This window comes from Macaca fascicularis, chromosome 9, assembly GCF_037993035.2.
Source record: "Macaca fascicularis isolate 582-1 chromosome 9, T2T-MFA8v1.1".
Classification (NCBI taxonomy): domain Eukaryota; kingdom Metazoa; phylum Chordata; class Mammalia; order Primates; family Cercopithecidae; genus Macaca; species Macaca fascicularis.
In genome coordinates this window covers 176295-200418 of record NC_088383.1, presented here as the reverse complement: position 1 = coordinate 200418, position 24124 = coordinate 176295, and the positions used below count along the sequence as shown (strand labels likewise).

General features: G+C 47.6%; 2 long non-coding RNA genes across 7 annotated transcripts in view; both read right to left on the bottom strand.

Moving 5' to 3' along the window:
* The window catches only part of LOC135964982 (uncharacterized), a 144124-nt gene that overhangs the window by 95317 nt on the left and 24683 nt on the right, over positions 1-24124 (bottom strand). The gene's annotated exons all lie outside the window — the stretch shown is intronic.
* LOC141407631 (uncharacterized) lies at positions 12446-22756 on the bottom strand. Its single transcript, XR_012417316.1, has 2 exons — positions 22565-22756; positions 12446-12837 (listed from the first exon to the last, which is right to left on the bottom strand). It is a non-coding gene; the product is annotated as an uncharacterized lncRNA (long non-coding RNA).

Genomic DNA, 24124 nt, shown 5'->3' with positions numbered 1-24124 from the left:
GCGTCAAGATGTTAAAATTGCAAAGGGGCTTCTCCCTGCTATAGGCACGCGTGATCCTTGCAAAAACATAGCTCAGCATCATCAAAAATCAGGAAAGAACACAAGCTTTCCAGACACGAAATCCAAGAGCAGAAGGGAGCAGAGTCCAAGCTTGCTCGGCAGAACTGTTCCCGGACAACAGCACAGAGGACGTCACAGGGAGGGCAGGGCAAGCAACAGCAGCTTCCGTGATGCCGCAAGCAGGGCCTGAGCCAGGAGAGCAGTCTCCTCCAACCTGACAAGGAGGCGCGAGGAGCCACAGAGAAGTCAATTCAGGGTATTTTTCAGAAAGGGGCAACAATGAGAAAATCTGGTCTTACCCAACCACCCCCCATCCACGGTAACAGCTAAACTCGCACGTGCGTCTGTCACCTTCCCCACCCCCTCTTGCAGATGCTCTTCCTGCACCCGGGTGCCTGTCTCCGTGCTGCTCCTGAGGCCACACCTGTTGCCATCCAGTAGTGACCACGAATTCACCTTTGTCCGGGCGAAGCAAACGCAGAGTTCACACACTCTTGTACAGGTTTGCTGGCCGAGAATCTAACCGAGCTGTCCAATTCCAGATGTGCTGGTACCAAGGAGAACGCTCGATGTCCGGCATTTATAAACGGTATCAGTGGGTTCTCCTGGGACTCCCAGGCAGCCGAACGAGGGAGGGAGCTGTTGCCCTGTTGCCCCGAGCCAAAGCAGCGCTGCGAGGCAAACACCACAGGCCACATCACACTCGAGCACCGACTCTTGACAGTTGCTCGTTTGTGTGTTCAGAGTTCAGGGTACAGGCGACAGACAGGCCTGATCTCAGCCATGGGACAGCAGTGATTGCCCACAAGTCCCGTATCTAAGCCCCGACTTGCCCATCGGCCTTCCTTCAGGAACAACGCCCACCTCACAGTGCTGCCATGAACGCTAAGTCAGCACGTATATACACAACCAGATTCATTGCAATTGTGCTTTCTACCCCAAGTTAATACAACCAGGTGCTATCATCGAGACTGAATAACCAATATTAGAACAGAAGGTCAGGCCAGCGATGGTGGCTCAGACCTGTAATCCCAGCACTTTGGGAAGCTGAGGTGGGTGGATCACTTGAGGTCAGGAGTTGCAGACCAGCTTGGCCAACATGGCAAAACCCCATCTCTACTAAAAATAATTTATCCAGACATGGTGGCACACACCCTCTAACCCCAGCTACTAGGGAGGCTGAGGCATAAGAATCGCTTGAACCTGTGACGTAGAGGTTGCAGTGAATGGAGATTGTACTCCTGGGCTCCACCCTTCCAGCCTGGGTGACAGAGCAAGATTCTAATAAAACAATAAAAGGTCAAGATGAGAACTGATTGCCAAGGTCCACAGTCCATATACTTAAAACATAAAATTCATTAGCTAGTACTTGATCAAGTTGCTGCTTTCTTCATTACAATCTTGTATATCCTTCTAACACGGCTCAAAATGTTTACATTTGAACACACCTCGAGTATAACAAAAAATAAAGTGCCTGTATTTCACAAACGAGCAATTTCCAGTAAGGCTGCATCCTGCTCTAGTTAATCCTTTGACAATGTAAAACTGAGCCATCCTGACATAGCACTGACACATGGTGCAAGAAGAATGACCTCCAATTAAATCGCTAGATTTAGAGAACACGTAAATATAGTTTATCACTAATTCACTAGCCATTAGCAAGATTTTAAAGGAAGAAAAATTATCAGGACTGTAACTAGGAATAAAGGCAAAAATAAACATGAAGAAATTAGTCACGTTTAAATCAATACCCTTTCTGTGAGGCCGTAACAAAGTATACACAGCAGGGGCACAAACTGTCATGCTAAACTGTCACCAAGCTCTCTATGAAGGTAGTAAGAGCGTCCCAAGTTGCAGAGCCTCGTCTTCCTATTTAAACCCTAAACAGCCAACACCACTCAGCATGCAGTGAGAGCTCTGAAAGCTCAGAGGAATGCATGATGGAATGAAGGGCCCTAGCCCTGCCATCACCCTGCTGCTTATTAAAAATATAAAACAAACCCCTGCCTTCAAGGTGCCCAGATCTAACTAGTACAAGGTTTTGCTTTTAACAAGTTAACTACGAATGATGAAGACTCTCAACAGCTGTGCGAAATGTAAGGCAACCTCATAAGAGGAACTTGGCTGAGACTAAACCCAGAGATGGTTTTTTAACCACAGAAGAGGAAAGAACTGAAGAACCTTACAGAAAGTTGACAGCAATTTCTATTTCTCTATGGTACAACCTGGAATTTACCTTTGAGACAGACTGCCCTTCTGTTCTGAAAAATCAGATTATTCTTGCAATCCTCCATCAGGACTGAAATTCCCAAAGGCATGGAAAACCAAGTACTAATTTTAACCCCCCCCCCCCAAAAAAAAAAACTACCTATGATCTTAGATGTGAGATTTAGTATTCTCAAATTCCAAATTTGGAAATATTTTGCACAAAGTCCTTATTTTCCCTGTTTACTTGAAAGCTCTCTATTCTTTTGTCCTAAACATCTTCCTTCTCATCCTTCCAAACAATATCTGAAGATGAACTTACATATCGTTTTCAATGTTACAAAGAAGATACTACATTTGTCATGAACTGTTTATATTCACAGCTCTAGGAGGGATTTTGCTACATCGTGAGGAATAACACGAGGCAGTTAATACGCCACGAATAAAGAACAGTAGAAAGTGGACACATTTCCTGATGAGTGCCGATTTCTCATTGAGCTGCTGACAAAGTTATAATACAGAAAGCTAGACAGCTGCTCTGTTAGTTCTACCTCACTTAAGTGACCGAGTCATTGTTGTTTCGGTTCCCTCTCTCGTCTGGGGATGAGACACACCTCACAGAGCTGTTTATGATTTCAGGAACACACACATCAATGAAGTGACTGTTCCTAAATCGTTGCAAAGGGTAGAGTAACCTGCCAAATTTCAACTAGGTTGTAACAAACAACTGTTTTCATCCTACACGCTCCGGTGCCAGCGAGATGGTGCGTTCTTGGATCCCTGCGGGAGCCCTATTCCTGGTGCCATAGAGCGCACACACACATTTACATCCACATAATGTACGTATATGGCACACTGTAACACGTGTACCTGCATAGAGCGTACACACATCCGAATACGTGGAGTGTACATAAGTGCACTACGTGCGTACAGAGTGCACACACATCCAGATCCATGTAGGGTACATGCATAGAGTGTACACACATCCAAATATATATAGTGTACAAACAAGTTCACTACGTGTGTACAAGCATAGAGCATACACACATCCATATAGCAAATGTACATAGGTATGCTAACATGTATGTACATGCAGAGCATGCACACACGTCTATATGCATACAGTGTACACAGGTATACTATAACCTGTATGTACATGCATATGGCATACACATGCACATCCGTATGTACACAGGTATGCTATTTGCTATATGTATACACATGCATATAACATACATTCTTATCCAATGTACGTAGGTGCACTACAGCATGCATACACATGTGCAGTGTACACATATGCACATGTATACAATGTACATCAGTACACTAACGTATAAAACGTATACACATATGCAATAGTGTACGTACATATGCAGCATGTATACGTATTATTGTGTACATATCCAGAAGTTTATTCAGTGTGCATAGTGTACATGCATGCTTGTGTGCACATATGTATATATACATCTGCAGAAATAATGTGCACATACCCACATGGTGCACGTACACAGGTATGTATGTGGCATTAAATACATGCATGTATGTACACATGTAGAACAGATAGGTGTCCAACTAGTGTGCATATAATCATCCCCGTAGATACACACATATACACATGTACATGCATGCCTACAGCCTGCACGTGTGTAGGACACAAATGTAGTGTACATACCTATACACTGTAAATACATGCAGTGGAAATACACGTAGTATGTGTACACCACATACACACATGTACATTTATACAGTACGCATACACCGAGACCCAGAACGGGTCATGAGTATTAACATGGCGCAAACGCTTCCAGTTCTACCTCAGTGAATTTTTTTCAAACTATAATAGAACTCATATAAAAAGGGTTTTAAGGAAATCAATACAGCTAGTGACAAAAACAGTGGGAAGGGCACAACCACTTTCCCTCAGAGTTCTGGGCCTGACCGTGGAAGTTCAGAGGTTTCCTAATGCAGTACACATCAGAACTGACTCACAAGGAAGCACTCCTTAAAAATTAAAAATGTGTCCTCATGTTTTGGCCTTTGAGACAAAGCCTCTTAGTTAATCGAGTTCTGACTGAATTTGACTCACAGTACTCTGGCAGATTCTTCATTTTCTGGTGAGACAGACGAATGTCCCAGGGTGAGGGCAATGCCAGCCGTTTCAGGGTCAGCTTTTCGAGGAGCGATGTCTGGCAGAACACAATCCAACACCATAGTAGGATCCCCCACCCAGCCACTTAGACGCTTTCTGGTACTTACTCTGTCTGCTTGTTTCCCTTTCTTGAATTCAGCTGGGGGGAGAAAAAAAACCAAAAAAATCAAAACCAAAAACAAACAGCCCATGTGTTTGTGTGTCTGAAAAGTGAATACATCCACATCCAACTTTCTAAATGATACACGGCAGGTGTTGATGGTCACCAACCAGTGGCCACTGTTGACAAAATACAAAGTCATCTGCAAACATGAACGAGTTTCTAGGAATACAAAAGTCAAGGGAATTTACTTCACATATTAAAGCTCTCAAGGGTGCTCATCAAAAATATATTTAGAGGTTTTCCTTTCAAGTTATTTTTGAAGATTTTTAAGTTGCAATACTTAAAAGCCTCTGGGAAAAGAAAGGATACAGGTATCTGGAAGATTTATACTAAATGATTTTCATGTCTTTTTGATAAAGTTAAATAAGGTCAGCCTTGAAGTAATGGGTTCCACTACTCTGAGGCTGTGGATGGAATCCACACCACCACCAGACAATTGAATAAACAGCAAGGCTGCACACACAGGACACAGGCAGTGAGCCAGCCTGACTAGTTGTCAGCTTCTGGGTCAGTTCTACCCAGTTCTGGCCAGGCCCCACTGGAGATGAAAACCTGCCCTTTAGAAGCCTTCAAACCCCACCTTTCAAAATCTAATCCTCTTCAACTGAGGCCCAAGTCCAAAAATCTACTGACATCTTAGCCCGCGTTAGGCCAGCTGTCCCCCAGCCTTTTTGGCACCAGGGATGGGTTTCATGGAAGACAATTTTTCTGGGGGGTGGTTTTGAATTGCAACTGTTCCACCTCAGGTCAGACAGCGGATCCTCATAAGGAGCACCTCCGAGATCTCTCACAAGCAGTTTACGATAGGGTCCCAGCGCCTAGCAGAACACACAGCTAATGATAGGGTCACAACACCTAGGAGAACATGCGGCTTATGATAGGGCTCCAGCACCTAGGAGAACAGGCGGCTTAGGAGAGGGTCCCAGCACCTAGGAGAACAGGTATTAAATGAGTTGGCAAAGCCAAAATCCACCGGATCTACCACTCCAAAGCAAACATACACCACTGCCCAATATTGATGTGAGCCAAAAACAGGGAAGTCCTGAGGGCCCACACTGACCACAGCCAGACACCACTTCTGCAAGAAGCAAGCACGCACCTAGAGATCACCAGTGATGACCCAGGAGAGCAGCTTTGAGCAGAGACAAAGGTGAAGGAGAGGCACATGGGCCAGGGTGCTGGGTGTGCCCGTCTTTGTGACCTCACTGAGATTGCTGACCTCTGGCCCTTGGTGTCCTTCCTGTGGAGGAGGTAGCCCCCGAATCCCTGCCTCCCTTCAGCACTGACTGAGGCGGCCATGAAATCTCCCCAGAGCTGAGACTGCTTCTAATTCCTGTTAACTGCACACCCACATGAAAAACAAAAAACAAAATATCAAGTATGCAGACAGGAAAATAAAAATACGTGAATCCTCCCTTATTCAACAGGCATTTAAAAAGTAACAGGAAAATTGTGATAGTCTTTAAACAACCACCAGCTATCACGTCCTCTTGAAATGTTTTAGCTAATCAGGAACATCTTTACCAAGCACTTGCGTGTTCAGGAAATCAGTTGACAGGTCCCAAATAACCTCGGAGCCTGCGACCTGACCCCCACTCACGCGCATCACCTATCCAGAGAAACGTGTCCTGGACACCTGTCAAATGGTGAGGAACAGGAACAAGGGTAGCTTTCCCTCAACACCACAAAACAAGCTCGACCCCGAGGAGCCCGGAGAACAGCGACGTTTGTTTAGATGCTTTCCCACTGTCCTTGTCAGAGCAAACATTCCCATCCCACACCGCCCAGTGTTTAACTCTCCCTGGGATACCAGCAGCCGTCAACCCTCAACAAGCTGGAAACAGAGGCCAAGCTGATAGGAGGCCTCTCTCCATTCCTTACTGAATTCGCTCAGGACACGGATGTTCCCAAACACATATGGCCCCGAGTATTCCACACCTGGGGAACATTCAAACAGCAGACTCTGCAAAGACGTTCCCCTCAAGAGAAACTCAGTTTCTAACTTCCCTTAGGGAAAAACAGGAGACCCAGAACTTTCCAGAAAATCAAGTGTGAGAGGAAGCCACTCACCTCTGGCACTTCCTAAACCTGCCTTCCCGCGGGTGCTCAGGGATGTCCCCGCGACAGCCCCGTCCACCCAGGACGGCAGCAGGTCTCAGGCAGCCAGCACCTGGGCAGCTGGCGAAGCAACCCCAGGGTGAAAACGCCATCCCAGGCACCACTTCCCGGAGCCCCTCAGCAAGAAAAACAGAGGTGGGACAGAACCGAGGGCTGACTCGAGGCTGGGGAGCCACAGACCCGCACAGCTCAATCATCGGACATGCTCTTCTGTGGACAGAGCCCAGGGAGAGGCCAGCACAGAGACCCTCGTGCCGGCTCCACGGGCCAGCGTCCTCCAGGGCTGCAAGTTTGTGATCACAGCTTCAGAATTTGGTTCCAGAATCTTCCGGAATCAAACACGCACCAAACTGTAAAGCTGCCAGGACAGCAGGGCCCAGGAGCAGGCTCAGGGGAGGACCACTTAGAAACCCCACACACAGCATACACGTGTGCATGCTTACTCCACACATGCCACGGCTTCACCCAATAGTATACACGCAAACGCATGTATGTACTCCATACACACCCTCAAATACACTCACCAAATATGATGCGTGTACACACTCCACACACACCTTCAAATACATACGACACACATGAACATGCTCACTCCACCCACACCTGCTAAATACACTCAACCACACATGCACAAACGTGACACACGTGCACACTCATTCCGGACGTCACACCCCTCACCAAGTACACAGGTGCACACACCTCCAAGTTCAGAACCTGTAGACTCCACAAGCTTTGGTTTCCCCCACTGTTTCTCTCATCACATGAGATCCACACACAGGTGTCATTTACTGACATCTAACACCCGGGGAGGCCCTTAGACAGAACTGCAGTCACAAGTCGGCTTCATTCAGGCATTCATCACCAGCCTCCTGAAGCCACCTCCTGTCCCCAGGGGGAGCGGGGGCCGAGACCGGAGACGTCACTGGGCTTACAGATCCCCAGGCTGGCAACCCAGCGAAATGAGGAGGGCTGGGCCACGGCCCTGGAGGGAGACGGGTACTGGCTCAAGGATGCGGAACATGAGTCCTCATTTCCAGACAGTGTCACCTACGACAGCGTCAGGTGAAAGCCAGTGGTTTGGCATTCCTGGGATAGACAGTTCTGGAAATACAAGGGAAGCTTTTTACTCCTCCCCTCTGAACACATGAGGTCCATGGTCCCCTCACATCTAACACTGGGAATCCGAATCGGTGACTCCTTGTCCACCTGAGGACCACCCAAGAGGATCCACACACCTGCTACAACAGCAGCACCGCACCTGGTCTGCAGGGGAGCAAAGCAAATCCCACCTTTATGACTAAAACTGGATTACCCTGACACTGGCAGCCTGCAGTGTGTGTATCGTCAAGCCCCCACGTCTGTGCCACCTGCAAGAGGAACACAAGCCCTTAGTCCCAGGTTCTCAGGACGGCCTGTGAGGTAGATGCTGGCACCTTCCCATCTCCCAGGGGAGAGGAGAGAAGGCCACGGTCAGGGCTTGCATATCAGGAGGGTCGGGATTCAAACCCCATCTGCCTCACAAAGCAGCCCTTACCATTCAAGTGACTTCTATCGTCAGCCTTAAAATGTACCACAGTTACCAGCAATTCTGAGTGCTGTTCCTTGGGACATCATAAGCAAACATTTTGTTAGAAAGGTTTTGCCAAATCTGCTTTCAAAATCCTATGGTATGAAATGACTAATGAAAATTTGAGCTATGAAATAAAGCACATAGTTAAATGAATCCCAAAATGACTATCGCGAAGGAAGTTTTAACTTGAAGTGAAAAATATCCTCCAAATGACATCAGCCAGAATTATCTTCAATCATTACTGATCCCATATGCTTCAGGAATTATACAGCATCATCTCAGATATGAACTTAAAACCATTAGCTGAATGCACATTTCAGCACAACCAAAGTTCTGCTATAATAAGCAGCACAGGCGTCTCTGGAGAGGATTTTAATTGGGACTACAAACGATGTGCACGATCGTGGTAAGAGGTTTCATGCTGGCTGTTCTCCAAGGTGCGACACAGAGAGACACCACTAACCTCAAAGACACCTGCTGCTTTGTAATGAGATGAGAGACGATGTGGACGGACTACTGTAAATATTCGAAAAGGAGAAACAATGCAAGGAAAGAATCGTATCAGTTACCCTTTACATTCTTAGAAAAAAACGATTTTTCTTTTGGGATGATTTTAAAAGAAAATGACATTTCTGGATTTTTTTTAACTTTTCTTTCTGAGACAGGGTCTTGGCTCTGTCGCCAAGATTGGAGTACAGTGGAGCAATAGCAGCTCACTGTAGCCTTAAGTGATCTTCCCACCTCAGCCTCCAGAGTACCAGGGACCACAGGCACGCACCACCACACTCAGCTAACTTCTGTTATACAGATGGGGTCTTGCTATGATGTCCAGGCTGGTCTTCAACCCCTTGGCCTCAAGTGATCCTCCTGTCTTGACCTCACAAAGATTTAGCCTAAGCGACCATGTCTTATCGGAAAACAGACATTAGAGCAAATGCATTTCTGTAAGATTTTCTACCTCTTTTCACTGGAGAAAAAGGTAACTTGCCTCCAAGGGTCGGAGACAAAGACGTTACTGCAGACAAGAGCGCTGTGCATCCCGGGAACCGCTACACCACGAGGCACGGCCGTGCACACTGGACGCAGGAGTAACAAACGAGGCTAGCACAGGCCGATGCTGGCCCTCTCCAGAAGCAGGCCTATCCTTCCTCCTCTCCTCAGCCCCCTCTCCCTTCAGGCCTCAGTGGCTGCTGACAGCGGAGAGGCCACAACTAGAGGAGGCTCTCAACTCCACCAGGGACAGGAGTCCCGGACGCTGGGGACTCAACTGCTGTCCTCCGCATCCACCTCCTTCTGGTCCAGCCTTCTCAGGAGCCAGGCGTGGCCACTTTGACCCTCTTTTCCCTTCTGTGGCTCCTACAAAAAACCAGTTCAGAGAGCCCAGGCTGCCTTGCACTCCAGGGATACCTGGCACAGGCCCCCTCCATGTCCTTATCCAAGCTCCTGGGGCCAGAAGGGTCTTGCAATATTTCACTTTCCAGTTGACCATCCCCAGCCTGAAATCCAAAGTGCTCTAAAGAGCATTTCCTTCGAGTGTCATGAGGAAGCTCAGAATGTTTCAGGTTTTGGAGCATTTTGGAGTAGGGACTCTCAGCCTTAATTTGAACCTCTTCAAGGAAGCCACACACTGAAGCCCCCGATGTCCACCCTACACAATCCCAGCACACCATCTGAAGTCCTCAACAACAGATTTTCTTTCTTCAAAAATAACCACAAGTCACAAACTCACACGCAATCACAGAAGGGGGTTGTGGACACCCACACAGATGATGAAATTTAACTGTCACGTTTTTACCTAGGTAATTTAAAGTCATTCCTCAAAACACACCTGTTTTACTGAGTTGCATTTTAAGGTGAACACACACAAATCATTTCAGGGAAACAAACGTCACTTTGGGCTGCGTGTGGTTTCTTGACTCCCGTGAATAACTCAGCGTTCACCCTCACTTCTGGATAAGGGAGACGATGCAAAGAAAACTGTTAAAACAAAGACATGAAAACAAGTTTAAGAAGGGTTTGAAAGGTTCCTCCTGTCCTCCTGGAGGGGAGACGAGGATGCCTGGAAAGCTCACGGGGGACAGGAGCACAGCCTCCTCGGTGTGTCATGGACGCTGCCTCACCAAGGGGAGAGGATGATGCCTGGAAGGCTCACAGGGGTGGGAGCACAGCCTCCTCAGTGCTTTCTACAGTCAGCAGCTTCAGAAATTCCTGCAGAAGCAGAACACATCATGAGAACTGAGACTGGAACACCCCAAAGAAAGGGATGAGGGGTCAAAAAAAGCATTCGATCATTACCAAGGAGCGCGGGCATGAAGCCGCTTCAAAGACCGTGTGAGAAGTCACTCATAGGCGTTTCAGAAAATAAGGGTAGTGCGAGATTGCTCGATCAGCTCAAACAGGCTGCCGTCCCTCAGGCCATGAAGTCCCTGAGATGAGCCTGTCACTGAGCAGAAGTCACTCGCATCTCTGCCAGAGAAAGTACTACAAGCTGACACATAACCTCAGGAAACCTGGGCTTCAGCCGGTCAACAGTGAGTCTGACATGGTACATCCCTCCAGATAGTTAAAGACCCCAGGGGTTCATCGGACAACCTCGAAGGGCTTTGTCTGTCCAGCTCCTTTTCCAAGTTCTGGATGATTTTTCCTAATGCACTATAAGCAGCATGTTCCAATAGAGATGTAATTAACTGGATGGGTGTCCTCTTAATTTTGAAATTAGAAACACACTTGGCCAGGCACGGTGGCTCATGCCTGTGATCTCAGTACTTTGGGTGGCTGAGACAGCTGGACTGCTTAAGTCCAGGAGTTCAAGTCCAGCCTGGGCAACATTGCAAAACTCCATCTCTACAAAAAATACAAAACTAAGTCAGGCATGGGGACACGTGGAACATGTGCCTGTGGGTCCTGGCTACTCAGGAGACTGAGGCAGGAAGATCACTTGAGCCTGGGAGGTTGAGGCTGTAGTAAGCTGTGCTCACACCACTGCCTGGGCAACAAAAAGGTTTTTTTTTGCCTGTCTCAAAAAAACCAAAGAGAAAAAGAATTATATACCTGACTAGGCCAAAATAAAAGAGGCCTTCGCTGCCTACATAAAGGGCTTTCAGAATTCACTTCCATCCTTAGGAAAGGCGGCCAACACCAGGCTGTGTCCCTTAAGATGCCCTGTCTCATATGGGAAAAAAAATCAAGAGAAATCAAATAAAGGCCATAAAATACATCAGTTTCAACACTAAAATTTGATAGTATGCTTTAAATTGAAGATGAGTTAAGTCACATTTCCAAACCTCTGAAAGCACGGTTACTGGGAGGGAATGGTTTGCAACACACAAACGCAGCTCTGTAAAAGTGCCCAGGCTGGATGAAGGCTCAAACGTCAGTGCAAGGAGAAAGTCTGAACAAACTCTCTCCTGCCCTGCTGCTGTCCTCTTCCAAAACACACTGTTTATCTGTCAGTTTAGAACAAGGCCTAGGGAGGTGGGAGGCAGGCCTGGGAGGGTCACCTAGCATCCAAGCTCCTCACCCACACAACTGCACGAGGCTGAGCTGAGCAGTACACACAAACACAACTAATTCTCCCCAAAAAGAAGACGGAAGGCAGCACACTGCCATGCCAGGCACCCTGCAGATGAGAAGATTGAGGGGAGCCAGAGGTACCTTTAATCTTGCTTGCATGGTGGAGGGAGAGGAATAATGCCACTCACTTGAGTGTTGCACAATTCTTTCTAGCACTGAGTGGCAGAAAACAAAAATTATAGATGCTTCCTCAGATAAATGTTTCTGAAGAACTGAACATAAATTACGTTCAGGAAATAGCATTATGAATGCCTTAAGTGCTTCTGTTTTCAATAATCCCAGAGTAATTCTATAAACCCGGGAATCAGTCTCACCCAACTCCAGGATCACGGCCCAGGTGACGTGGGCACACACATATCCTGAAGCTCCAATACTCAACTAAAGTGGGGCGAGTGAAAATGATCCTGGGTATAATTTACACGGACACAGGAAGGTGGCTGAGCCCCAAACCCCTAAACCAGGAAGACCAGTGTCCTTCAGGGGCCTCACCTCTGTCCTTTCGCAGCCTCTGGGAACCACCACTCTGCTCTCTACTGACACAAACGCCCCTCCCAAGGTACAACACCAGGAAGATCATCATTCAAAACTGAGGAACGTGGCAGAACAAAGCTGTCAGGAGATTTTAATCACCAACACCACTTGTTACATGACCCAAAGATGATTAAAATCTCAGGCCCTTCAAGACTGAATGCTATCTATACTTAAATGCATTTCATCACCATATTGGGGGGTTATTCCTTTGTTTTGCTGCAAATATATCCAACTGCTGTAAAAGGAAAAGGCAATTTGTTAACGAAGCTTCTTGGAGTGTCTCAACAGGCCTCGAGGTAGGATAAAAGGCAGGACTTCCTGGCAGAAACGCTCAGCTCTGAGGTCAGGTGGAGTTCTTGAGCACCAACCAAGGCAAAATAAGGTCGAAGACCACACCACACTTTCCTCAATCACATCTTCATTCCACCTTTCCTTCTATTTCTCACGACTTCACTGGGAGAAATTGTGCTAAAAGAAAATGGAAACACAGACATACATAGGAGACCCTACAGATGCTGAGAATGGGTGCAGCCATCACAGTCCGAATGTCCTTTCAGGGCCATCTGACCTGGCTGGGATCCAAGTATCCGAGGGCAGGATTGTATGTCAGACCTGTGAAGCCAAGATTACAGCCACTGAACGGCAGTTTTCCATCCCACGGAAACCGGCCTTGGTAGGGGCTTCCTCGGGGACCACCGACCTCAAGCCACCACCCGTCAACTACTTCAACTAACCTACATCATGGCAGAGGCCTCCCTAGGCAGACCAGCCCTGCCCAAGTCCTGCTTCATGGCAAACCCTCCAGACAAACGTCCTTGGCCTCTTCCGGGAGGCTGTGCTCGGAAGGTGCCCTCATTTACTTCTGTGGCTCTGAGACATTTAACTAGAGCCCAACACATTTCTTCCTGTTCACATAGTATTGAGTTAATAGATTTTTATGAGTAAACTTTCACTGGGAAAAATACCATTTCCGGAGCCCCAGTGACCACAATGAAAATGTTTTTACCTTCCCTTACGTGACATCGGCAACGCCAGGTCCAGGAAACGTTCTGGATCTCAGATAATGGCAAATCCACTCATAGTAAGTCTTGGTCTTGTTTCACAAGCTATCAAATGCTGCCCAGAAGCAGGAAAAACCCCACAACGTGGCAGGGAGGGGCGACCAGCGTGAGTTCTAAGGCCAGACCACCCGGATCTGCTGACAGCGTGGTGAGGGGCAAACAGTGCAGGGTCTAAGGCCAGACCGCCCGAGTCCCGCTGACAGTGTGGCTTGAGGAGTTTCCTAAACCCTCTGCTCTCCAAGTTTCATGTCAGAAAAATGCAGTGATAACCGTGTCCACCTCGTTTAAATATGTATATATATACACACACATATATATATACTCTAAACCTACAGCCCTATAAAGGTCATTAATCCTAGTTATCCTCAAGGCATTGAGCGATCAATAATGAGCCATCCCCCTGGCTGCTGACCTGCCACAGCCCCACCCTCCGGAAACCCCGCATCCACACCAGCCACACAGGATGAGGCCAGGGAAGGAGCAGGACTGTGTCTTGGGAACTTAAACTCTGGAAGCTGAGTTAAATCAGTGCCGCTCAAATCTTGTCACCAACTATCTTGTTAAATTGGGAGATTCCATCTCTGGGGATCTTGAAGGAACCTGAGGTTCTACATTGAGTGAGATGAGCACTCGTGCTGCAATGAGACGGCAGGGAAAGCAACCGAATCTGGGGTCGCAGCTGCCTGAGGCTTGGGTCCCACCGGGAAAGTGGCACCAGGGCCCTCAGGACAGTGGCGGAGGTCCCAGGAGGCAAGTCCCGGTGCAGAGACTCATGGACCCAAAGATTGCTCCAGGGCCAGGAGGGGCTGCTGCGCTGACAGCCACGAGGCAGGCAGCCTTCGAGCTCCTCCAGCTGCCATCCTGCAGGCAGGGAGGACAGTGCCCAGACCACCCTGGGGCTCCCCCCAGCCTGCCAGGCTGGTACTCTTACTCCAGCCACTGACAAGAGTCCCCATGTTGCAAGCTAGGTTGAAACAGTGCCTCAGGCCTCGGGGCACATGCACCCCCCTGCAGGGCTGGGATGGCTATTCCCACACATCCCCAACTCACAGCAAAACTTAAAAATGAAAGTTGGAAGATACAGCCAGGAAACCAATGCTCAAGAAGCAACTCCAGGGTGACTCTTCCTAGAGCTATTGCTATGGAACATCTTTAAAAACATTTCCAGGGTGACTTCCCAGAGCAATTGCTGTTGAAAATCTTTAAAATTCTTCATTTCAAAATTAGCTTTTATTACACTGTCTTCCCTATTCTACCAAGACTCTAGAAAACAAAACCATTACAATTTCCAATTCTATCTTATAGCAAGTTAGAAATACACGTTTCCTCAAAGGATTCTACATGTTTCCTTGGCAATATCCTTTCCACGCCCCGTACTACTGCCCACAACAGAGAAGGCTTTTCCAACTCAACCCAACCCAACCCAACCCAACCCAAGGGCCCTGAGATAGGCCCCTAACGAATCGTCTACAAACTCTTGAGACAGGCTTGCCCTGACAAATCATCTGCAAACTCCATCTTCCATTAAAAACAGTACCGAAAATGAGCATATTACCACTTTTTAAAAATTACTGTAAAGTGGACAGTGTTCAGTTCTGTGAATTTCGGCACAAATATTCCCATAATCATCATCACACAAGCAGAACAGTCCAACAGCCCCAAACCCACTCACGGGGCCTCATAAGCATACCCTCCCATTCTCAGCAACCACCCTCTCCGTGTCCTCCCATGACTCGGGTCTATCTTTTGCGAGCGTTGTGGCAAAACACTCGCAAAATCACAATTTCCTGGGCATCGTGCTTGGAGGTGCACCCAGGGTGTCCTGTGATCAACAGCCAGGCCTCGGGGCTGCTGGGTATTTATTATTCCACATATGGCTGTGGCACATTGTAACCTGTTTTGGACAACTATAGACAGCGCTATTAACATCTGGGCACAGTTTTTCTTAAACATCAGATTCTGTTTCTCTAGGGTAAATACCCAGGATTGGGGTCACTGGGACCCACGTTTGTGTGAGTTCAGTTTTGTAAGAAACCGCCAAGCTGTCTGCACCGTGCTGAACCCCAGCATCGCACAGGAGTCCCGACTGCCGGTCCTCACCAGCACCTGGGGCTGTCGGAAGACCTTAGTCAGGCGCTCCAGCAGGGGTGTGAACAAATTCACTGCGGCTTCGGTGCACATCTGGGTGCAACCAGTCACGCTGAAGGTCATTTCAGATGCTTTCGGGCCATCCTCCCGTCCTTCTCAGCGAAGCATCTGTTCAGGTCTCTTCCGCTTTTAAGTCAGGTGGTTTGTTCTCTGTCATGAGCCGTGGGAGTCCTGTGCATTCTGGATACGAGTCCTTTGCCGGCTGCATGGTTCGTAGACATCTTCTCCCCATCTATCGAAAATGTGTCTCTTCAATTCCCTAGGGGTGTCTTTTATATTAGAAGTTTAATTTTGATGAGTCTTACCTACTTGTTTTCTTCCTTGATTATGGATCATGGTATGGCTAAGAGCTCTCACCCTAGGTCTCCACAATTTCCCTTTCTTCTGCAGGTTTTGTAGTTTGGTATTTTACATTCAGGGCTATGATCCACCTTAATTTTCATACAGGAATTTCTCCCTGTTTTCACTCTTTTGCATATGGCTGTCCCATAATTCCAGCACCATTTGTTGAAAAGACTCAAATTCCACTGAACTGCTTTTGCATCTTTGGATCTGTTCTGGACTCCACTCTGTCAGCTGACCCGTGTGTGTGCATCCTCAGCATAATTTATGACTTTAGTGGCTGTCTCTGTGAAAAAAAGTAACTCTGTCTGGAAGCAAAAACTACATTAGAAGTGCTCTAAATAAGATTCTTCCTGTTGTCAGGAGAGCAAAGCCACTGCCCTAAGCAGAGGTGAGGCCTCAACAGCTCCCAGGCACAACCTTAACACACAATGGGGAAGGGAATTCATTTCAAGGGCCACAACATGAGACCAGCATAGCCATGAAAACTGCAATAATTTCACAACAGAATGAAATTCATAAAGAATTGCTCAGAAGCGTGTGATAAGTTACATAAATCACTGTTCCTTAAATTCTGACGGTTGACTAGAACAGAAATAGCTTCACGGTACAGTTCAAACAGGAGAAAGGTAGGTAGGGGTGGTTTCCACACCACACAGGGCCTGCAGGAAAGGGACACTCTTCCTCTAAACGGGAGATCCCGGGAGTGATGTGATAAGCCATGGTGAGAGTCACAGAACTGTGCAAGCCGGAGTCGCGGCCTTTGCCCCACCACGGAACCTGTGTCCATGAACGACGAGGCTCAAATGTCAGGCCGGGGCAACCGAGGCAGTTATCAGGGGACAAGAAAACGAGCGCACGGTGGAGGCAAAGGTCTGAAATCGCGCGGCAACTTCGAGTCAAGTGGGACAAACTGACTCAAAATACAGATTCCAAAAACCACCACAGAGAGCTGCTCCTCGGCTCTGGAAAGGCTAAGTGACTAATGCCCACACTGAGCATCTGCTCCCAGAGACGACCCTGGTGACCTAAGGCCCAGCTGCTCCGAACCCGCGCAGAACCTCAGTGAGGAACTTTGTTGGTATCTTACAGCACATTGACATGTTCCCTTAAAATCTGGTATTTCATCCACAATGCAGGCGCCAGCTTTGACTCATACACATTCCGATTAAACAAGATAATTTACACCCTGACCGTGCCAGGTAAGAGGTTTACTACAATCTTTAAACAGAGCCAGAGGCTACAGTCTGCTCCTCCACAACACCATGTCTCTACAAGTTCGATGGGTTTTTACTTTCCATGTCTTCACTTGCCTAGTGCTAGAAAGCAGATAAAAACAGAAGGAACCCAGAAACACTATTGAATGAGACTCAAATATCTTGCAGTCATCATCGAGATGAGATGTTTATTAAACAGAAATGTTCTCCCCTGTAGAAAGCAGCACACATCAACACGCACCGATAACTGTCGCCAGCATTCCAGATCATCTTCCCTTCCATGGCCACAGTGCAGGGCAATGGACCACGCACACCTGCAGACCCACGGAAAGCGGGGTGACACGGCCGATTCTTGTAGCGAGCAGGCCAGGGTGCACTCAAAGAGCATCTCTTTCCAGAGGTCTGCCATGGAAAGTTACACATTTATTCCACGAGTTAATGGCACTGCACCGAACATTTCTGTAAGAGTCTCTAAGCAAGTATTTCCTTCTGCCTACAATGGCCCGACACAAACTGAAAAGGCTCTTGGAGCTGCCAAAGACTTCAATATCCCCTTAACTATTGTCATGCACATCCATGTGAAGAGACCACCAAACAGGGTTTGTGAGCGCAACATGGCTGTTTATTTAACCTGGGTGCAGGCGGGCTGAGTCCAAAGAGTCAGCGAAGGGAGCTAAGTGTGGGGCCGTTTTATAGGATTTGGTTAGGTAAAGGAATATTACAGTCAAATGGGGGTTGTTCTCTGGCGGGCAGGAGTGGGGGTCACAAGGTGCTCAGTGGGGGAGCTTTTTGAGCCAGGATGAGCCTGGAAAAAGAATTTCACACACACACAAAAAAATCATCGCTTAAGGCAAGGACTGGCCATTTTCACTTATTTCTGGTAGAATGTCATCAGTTAAGTCCAGGCAGGGCATTTGCACTTTTGTGATTCTTCAGTTACTTCAGGCCATCTGGGCGTATATACGTGCAAGTCACAGGGGACGCGATGGCTTGGCTTGGGCTCAGACGCCTGACAACTACAGTCTTTACTTTTAAGGTGTGGGGTAAGATCATATAATCCCCAACTAAGCTCCTGATGCTGTGTGTGGCATCCAGCAACAGCACGTTCCATTCCTGGATTACATTTGACTCAAGAGTCCACAGTGAGAACGATTTCTGGTGAATGAAACACCAGGCAGGAGGGTGATTCCGCTGGGCAGCTCTTCACACACAGCCCAGGAGCTGAGGGGAGAGGAAGAGGCCCACGGGCGTCCACCGTGCTCACGCCCCCTTGGAATGCGCCCCACTCCTAGAGACCCGGACCCAAGGGAAATCTGACCTGAAAATGGGCAAACCCTCACTTTGCAGAGGGACAGGGACTCGGGGCCACAACTTGACCTCAGAGCAACACAAGTGCAGACAGCAACCCAGGACACCCTCTCCACCCAAATTCAAGGAGGAAAACCAACGCCCCGCCCCCTTGCGGAAACCCCCGGCTGCTGGAGAAGACTCCTGCCGGCGTGTGCAGCCTCTCCCGTCCCACGTTCCGGGCTCAGCACCTGTGCTTCAGCCCTGGCACTGCTCGCCACACCCACAGGTGTGCCAGGAGGGGCAGGTCCTAAGGTCTCCACTGCACCAAAGCCTGCAAGGCAAAGGGGCAGCTCCCTCCAGCAGGAGTCCAGAAGCACACACTGCACCAGCGTCAAGGCATGAGAATTCTCCCCTCGGTCTCCGAGTCTCCAGTCTGTTGCCCGCCACGGTCTTCTGCCAACGGCGAGGCCCAAGCTGGGCGGCACATTTGGTTCTCACCGTTTCCCTTGTCAAATCAATACTGCAAACATATCCAATTCATCCTGTCACTAAAAATGAAATAATCCGCCATCTCCATCACAGATGATGCAATCAGGTTTTCATTACCGGGTTTTTGTTTTGTTTAGTTTTTTGGTTTTTTTCTATTTTGAGATGGTGTTTCTGCTCTGTCGCCCAGGGTGGAGTGCAGTGGTGCGATCTTGGCTCCCTGCAACCTCTGCCTCCCGGGTACAAGTGATTCTCCTGCCTCAGCCTCCCAAGTAGCTGGGATTACAGGTGCCTGCCACCATGCCCGGCTAATTTTCATATTTTCAGTACAGACGGGGTTTCACCATGTTCACCAGTCTGGTCTCGAACTCCTAACCTCAGGGGATCCACCTGCCTCCTTCTCTCAAAGTGCTGGAATTACAGGCATAAGCCACCACTCCCGACCATTACTGGTGTAATTTCTAAGCCACTCTCTCACACCCAGTCCCTTTTTTTTTTTTTTTTTAAGAACCAGCTTTATGCCTATATTTTTTCCAAGAGAACCAGTTACCCCATTTCAAGTACAAATAAGACACGGTGTTTAAAAACCAAAAATGCCCACTTGCACAGAAGTCTCCAAATACCCAGTCGATTTAAGCCTTGAGAATAAGATCAAGCTGTTGGCTGAATACAACTTCCCTTTCCATCTGTCTGCCTGTGAGTTAGACACAAGGATGAAGCCACGAGCTAGGGACATAAAGGCAGGAACCAAGGTAGCGGAGACTCCAAATAAAAGCTGGAAGACCAACACAAATGCACCACACCCTGCACACCCTCCTCTCCTTCCTTTTCAGAATTTCCAGAGGATGAAACAGGGACCTTCTCAGACGTCCCACGATGCAGGCGGCCAGAGGGGAAGGCGGCGGCAGCCTGAATGAGGCGACCGGGAAATCACATTCCACAAACAGAAATTCTCCATGTGCTTTACATCCTCTGTCTCTGAAGAACTATGCCAGGCTAACAGTCGCTAGAAAACCGCATTCAAGTGTCATTTCCCATTTCAAGCAAAGAAAACAGTGGTGGGGCATGAGGGAAAAACATAGCCATGTGTTCTGGGCTATTAAATAAGGTTTTTTCTGTTATAAACGTATAATTTTACATTCTCAGATTTCTGTATAATTGATATGCTTCCTAACTAGCAGACATAGTAATAAAAAGTGAATTCCAAGTGTAAGATCGGAGGAACCGTTCACATGGCTTCAGGTTCTGCTACTGGGTTTCAACTTAAGAAAATGGTTCTGTGTGTTGGTAACAAGGCCTGAGAGTCTGTGTGAGAGTCAGTGTGGCTGTAATCAGGGTTCGCGTTGGCTCCCTAGCAGAGGATGTTACACTGTTACATTATCTTCTACAAAAAATCCTGAAAAAATGAAGGCTGAATAGACATACACACCCTCCCAAAATAATCCAAATGTCCACCGATATGAAAAACAGATGAATTACGGCTTCCATCGTGGAATATTCTTCAGCAGTGAAAACCAACTAGAGCCACAGGTGCCAACTAGGATAAAGACAACCTTTTAAACACGCTTAAAGTGAACTGACTAGGCAGAATTCCTTGATTACAGGCATCTGCTCCAAAAGGGTACTGTTATTAATCCTGTGATGTAGAATGATAGTTAGCAACCCTGTTTCGGGGCACATCTAGAAAAAAGCAAAATAATGACTACACAATTTTAAATTCTTTGTAAATTATAACTATTACTATGAAAATTCTAAAAATGTGAAAATCTTCCCAACTGTTATTGGACACGCTTCAAAATAAATACCCTGGCATTGCTTGCCACACCCACAGTTGTGCCAAAATAAATGAAAATATAGCCCAAGGTAGTAGAACTGAAACCTGAAGATGTACGAGCCGTCCCTGTCTCGCTATCTATACATCGGGTAGAAATTTAAGAGCAGGTAGTGACACTGCAATGCAAGGCTCAAACCAACTGGGTATTTGGAAACTTCTATGCAAAGTGGCATTTTCGGTTTTTAAACACGGTGTTATTTGTACTTCAAACAGGTAACTGTTTGGTTCCCTTGGAAAAAATATAGCCATAAACCTGGTTTTTTAAAAAAAATACGGGAGTGGGTATGAGAGAGAGTAGCTTAGAAATTTTAAAAGTATCAGCAGGGAGCAGTGGCTCATGCCTGTCATCCCAGCACTTTGAGAGGTAGGCCCAAGGGGCCTTTGAGGACACCGGTCACCTCTGCTGCCTGCCTGCTGGACTGACCCCCCCATGACATTCACTGGGTTTCCACCCCTGTCTCATTCAACATCCCAAGGGTGGTCTTCATCCTCGTCTGGGGCTCAGCTCTGCCCCAATTTCCTAAATCTCTGCCTTCAGAGCCTGAAAACACCCACGCCCAGGGTCACCCTAAGTCCACGTTTACCCCCAGAGAGTCCCCATTTTATGTTTTCCAGGCATCGCCTTAGTGATAATTTATCCTGTAAATTCCAACTGCCTTCACACCTCACCCCTGCTGTCTCCCAGCAGAACCCACTCAGATGCACATGCCCCAGACCCACACCCAGGTCTGTACATGCTGCCCTGCTCTACCCATGTGGGGACCACCTCTCTTTCTTGAGGAATCAGCTGGCGATCATCTCCTTGTGGAGGGCTGCCCTGACTTCCAACTCTCTCCAGCAAAGGCAGAAGCCATCCTCGGTACTTCCCCAAAACTCAGGCCAAGTATGAAGATGGCGCAGATGCTAGCTGTGCCTGGGATGCCATGGGCAGGGTCCCCAGATGCTCTGCACATGGCCCGGGGCACCGCCTGAACACAGCAAGTGCTGAAGAAACAAAACTGACGTGCACTGACCTCTGATAGGGCCTCCTTCACCATCCACATCTGTCTCCCCTCTGGACAGTCACTCATCTTCAAACTCCCAGGGTCACCCTGGTAGGTAAAGGGGACTCAAATGTCTTCTGAAGGAAGCGACTGGTTAGCTGCCAAGTTAAAGGGCCTCTGAAATTCAGAGCTCTGCATAGCAGTCCAGCACACTTTATTATGAATGACTCCAACCACAGCAGAAGTGGCCGTGGAACCAGTGCTAACCAATTCAGGGTTTGTTCACTGTTTCTCAGTTCATTATCACAACGCATTCTCACAGAGCAGCTGCGCACAGATCCTCAGACATCTACACAGAGTGGGACGATGGCGCCAAGTCACGTCAACGTCCTGTTGCAGACTGGGAGACAGCAGTCAGACACGGACCCAGGTAGAGCACAGACCTCGCGTTAAATCGGCTCCGTGTAAACAGCACTCCCTGCCAGGCCCTTTCCTATCTGCACAGCTTCTACAAATTCAACTCTCGCACCTGACACCTAAGAATACTGCACACCCCCATGTGAATCCCCTACTCACCTCCCAAAATGACCCGGCATGGCCGAGTACAAAAAATTTCAACATAAGGGAACTGGAGGGCATGTGGGGCTTTCTCGAGTCCCTGCTGCCTCCTGATGGGAGGGCCCAATGCTTCACACCCCTCGTGAAGGGCGGGTCTCTTCGGCCCCCAGGCTTTGACCTGGAGCTTAAATCAGCATTAACTAATTTCACTTTCCAGGACCAACTTCAAAGGCCTGCAAAGCCAGAGAAGGGAGAGGAGATGGAACACGCCCTCACCTCAGATCTGCTGCAAGCACACACTTCTCAGATGCGTCCCAAGGTGCACAGCGTGTCCGATGCCTGTTTCACATCCACCGACCTGCAGGTCTTCTATGTGGCATCAGCCTCCTGGGCACTGGGAACAAGAGGTATAATGGCAAGTCCCTTCTGCAGCAAAGCTGAGGCAAAGGGACCCAACACATTGGAACTGACCGTTTTCTGACAGTATCAAAACAGAAGGAAAATACTGTACAGTCAACTCCCCCTCACGCAGGTTTATTTACCTGTGACTCAGAGGCCATGACAGAGAACTTCAGGTTCTTACCGATTCCTATTTTCCCCATCCAGGAAGCCTTTGTTTTTAATATCGTACGAACTTGCCATTTTGTAGGCCAAAAACAGCAAATATTGGCAGTTTCCTACAGTTCAACTGAATAAAATATGATCATGGCCTTTTGTGAAACCATGAAGAAAAGGTGGATATCTCAATATGTGTTTCCAGACTGGCTTTGTTCCTGAAGCGGTAACTCTGTTCACTCAGGATATTAGACACTGAAGAATAAACATCAATATCCCACCAAGAAAACCAAAGGAATGAAATAATTTTGCATCCACCTTGGAACCTTTTTAGGACAAGGCAGGACACAAACTTCTAAAAAGCTGCAATTGTCCCTCTGTATACACAGGGACATGGATTCCAGAACACGCCCCGAGTTTACCCAAATCTACGTATCCACAGGACCCCACGGCCACCCTATGGAAGCACATGTAGGAAACGTCGGCCCTCCACAAAGCCAGGTTTTTTCAGTAAGGGTTTGGTTGGAAAAAAAATTAACATAAGTGATCCTTCGAAGCTCAAAACCCATGTTGTTCAGGGTCAGCTGCATTTATTACTTGTGTCATATCTGAGGCCTGAAAGCCATCATTCTCGATACCTTAATGTGACGGTTAACAAACTAACTGTTCCGATTAGAAAGAGGAAAAAGCTCATTTTTAAGCTGACAATGAGAGTGGATGCGGCTACGGTGAACGGAGAACAGACCTAAGCAAGCACCAAGGCTGGGGTGACTGCCTGTGCTCAGACCCACCAGGGCCTGTTCTTCCATCTCCCTCTGCTGAAAGGGATAACCTCCTTCTCCCCCACGACTAAAGGGCCTTTTTAAAATATTCACACGAGAAGTGCTATGAAAAGCTGAAAGGTCACAGATAACATTTTTAAAAATAAACATTAACGTAAGCATTTAATTTTCGTATAAGGAGTAAGGAAAGGATCCAGTTTCAGCTTTCTACTTATGGCTAGCCAATTTTCCCAGCACCATTTATTAAATAGGAAATCCTTTCCCCATTTCTTGTTTCTCTCAGGTTTGTCAAAGATCAGATGGCTGTAGATGTGTGGTATTATTTCTGAGGACTCTGTTCTGTTCCATTGGTCTATATCTCTGTTTTGGTACCAGTACCATGCTGTTTTGGTTACTGTAGCCTTGTAGTATAGTTTGAAGTCAGGTAGCGTGATGCCTCCAGCTTTGTTCTTTTGACTTAGGATTGTCTTGGAGATGCGGGCTCTTTTTTGGTTCCATA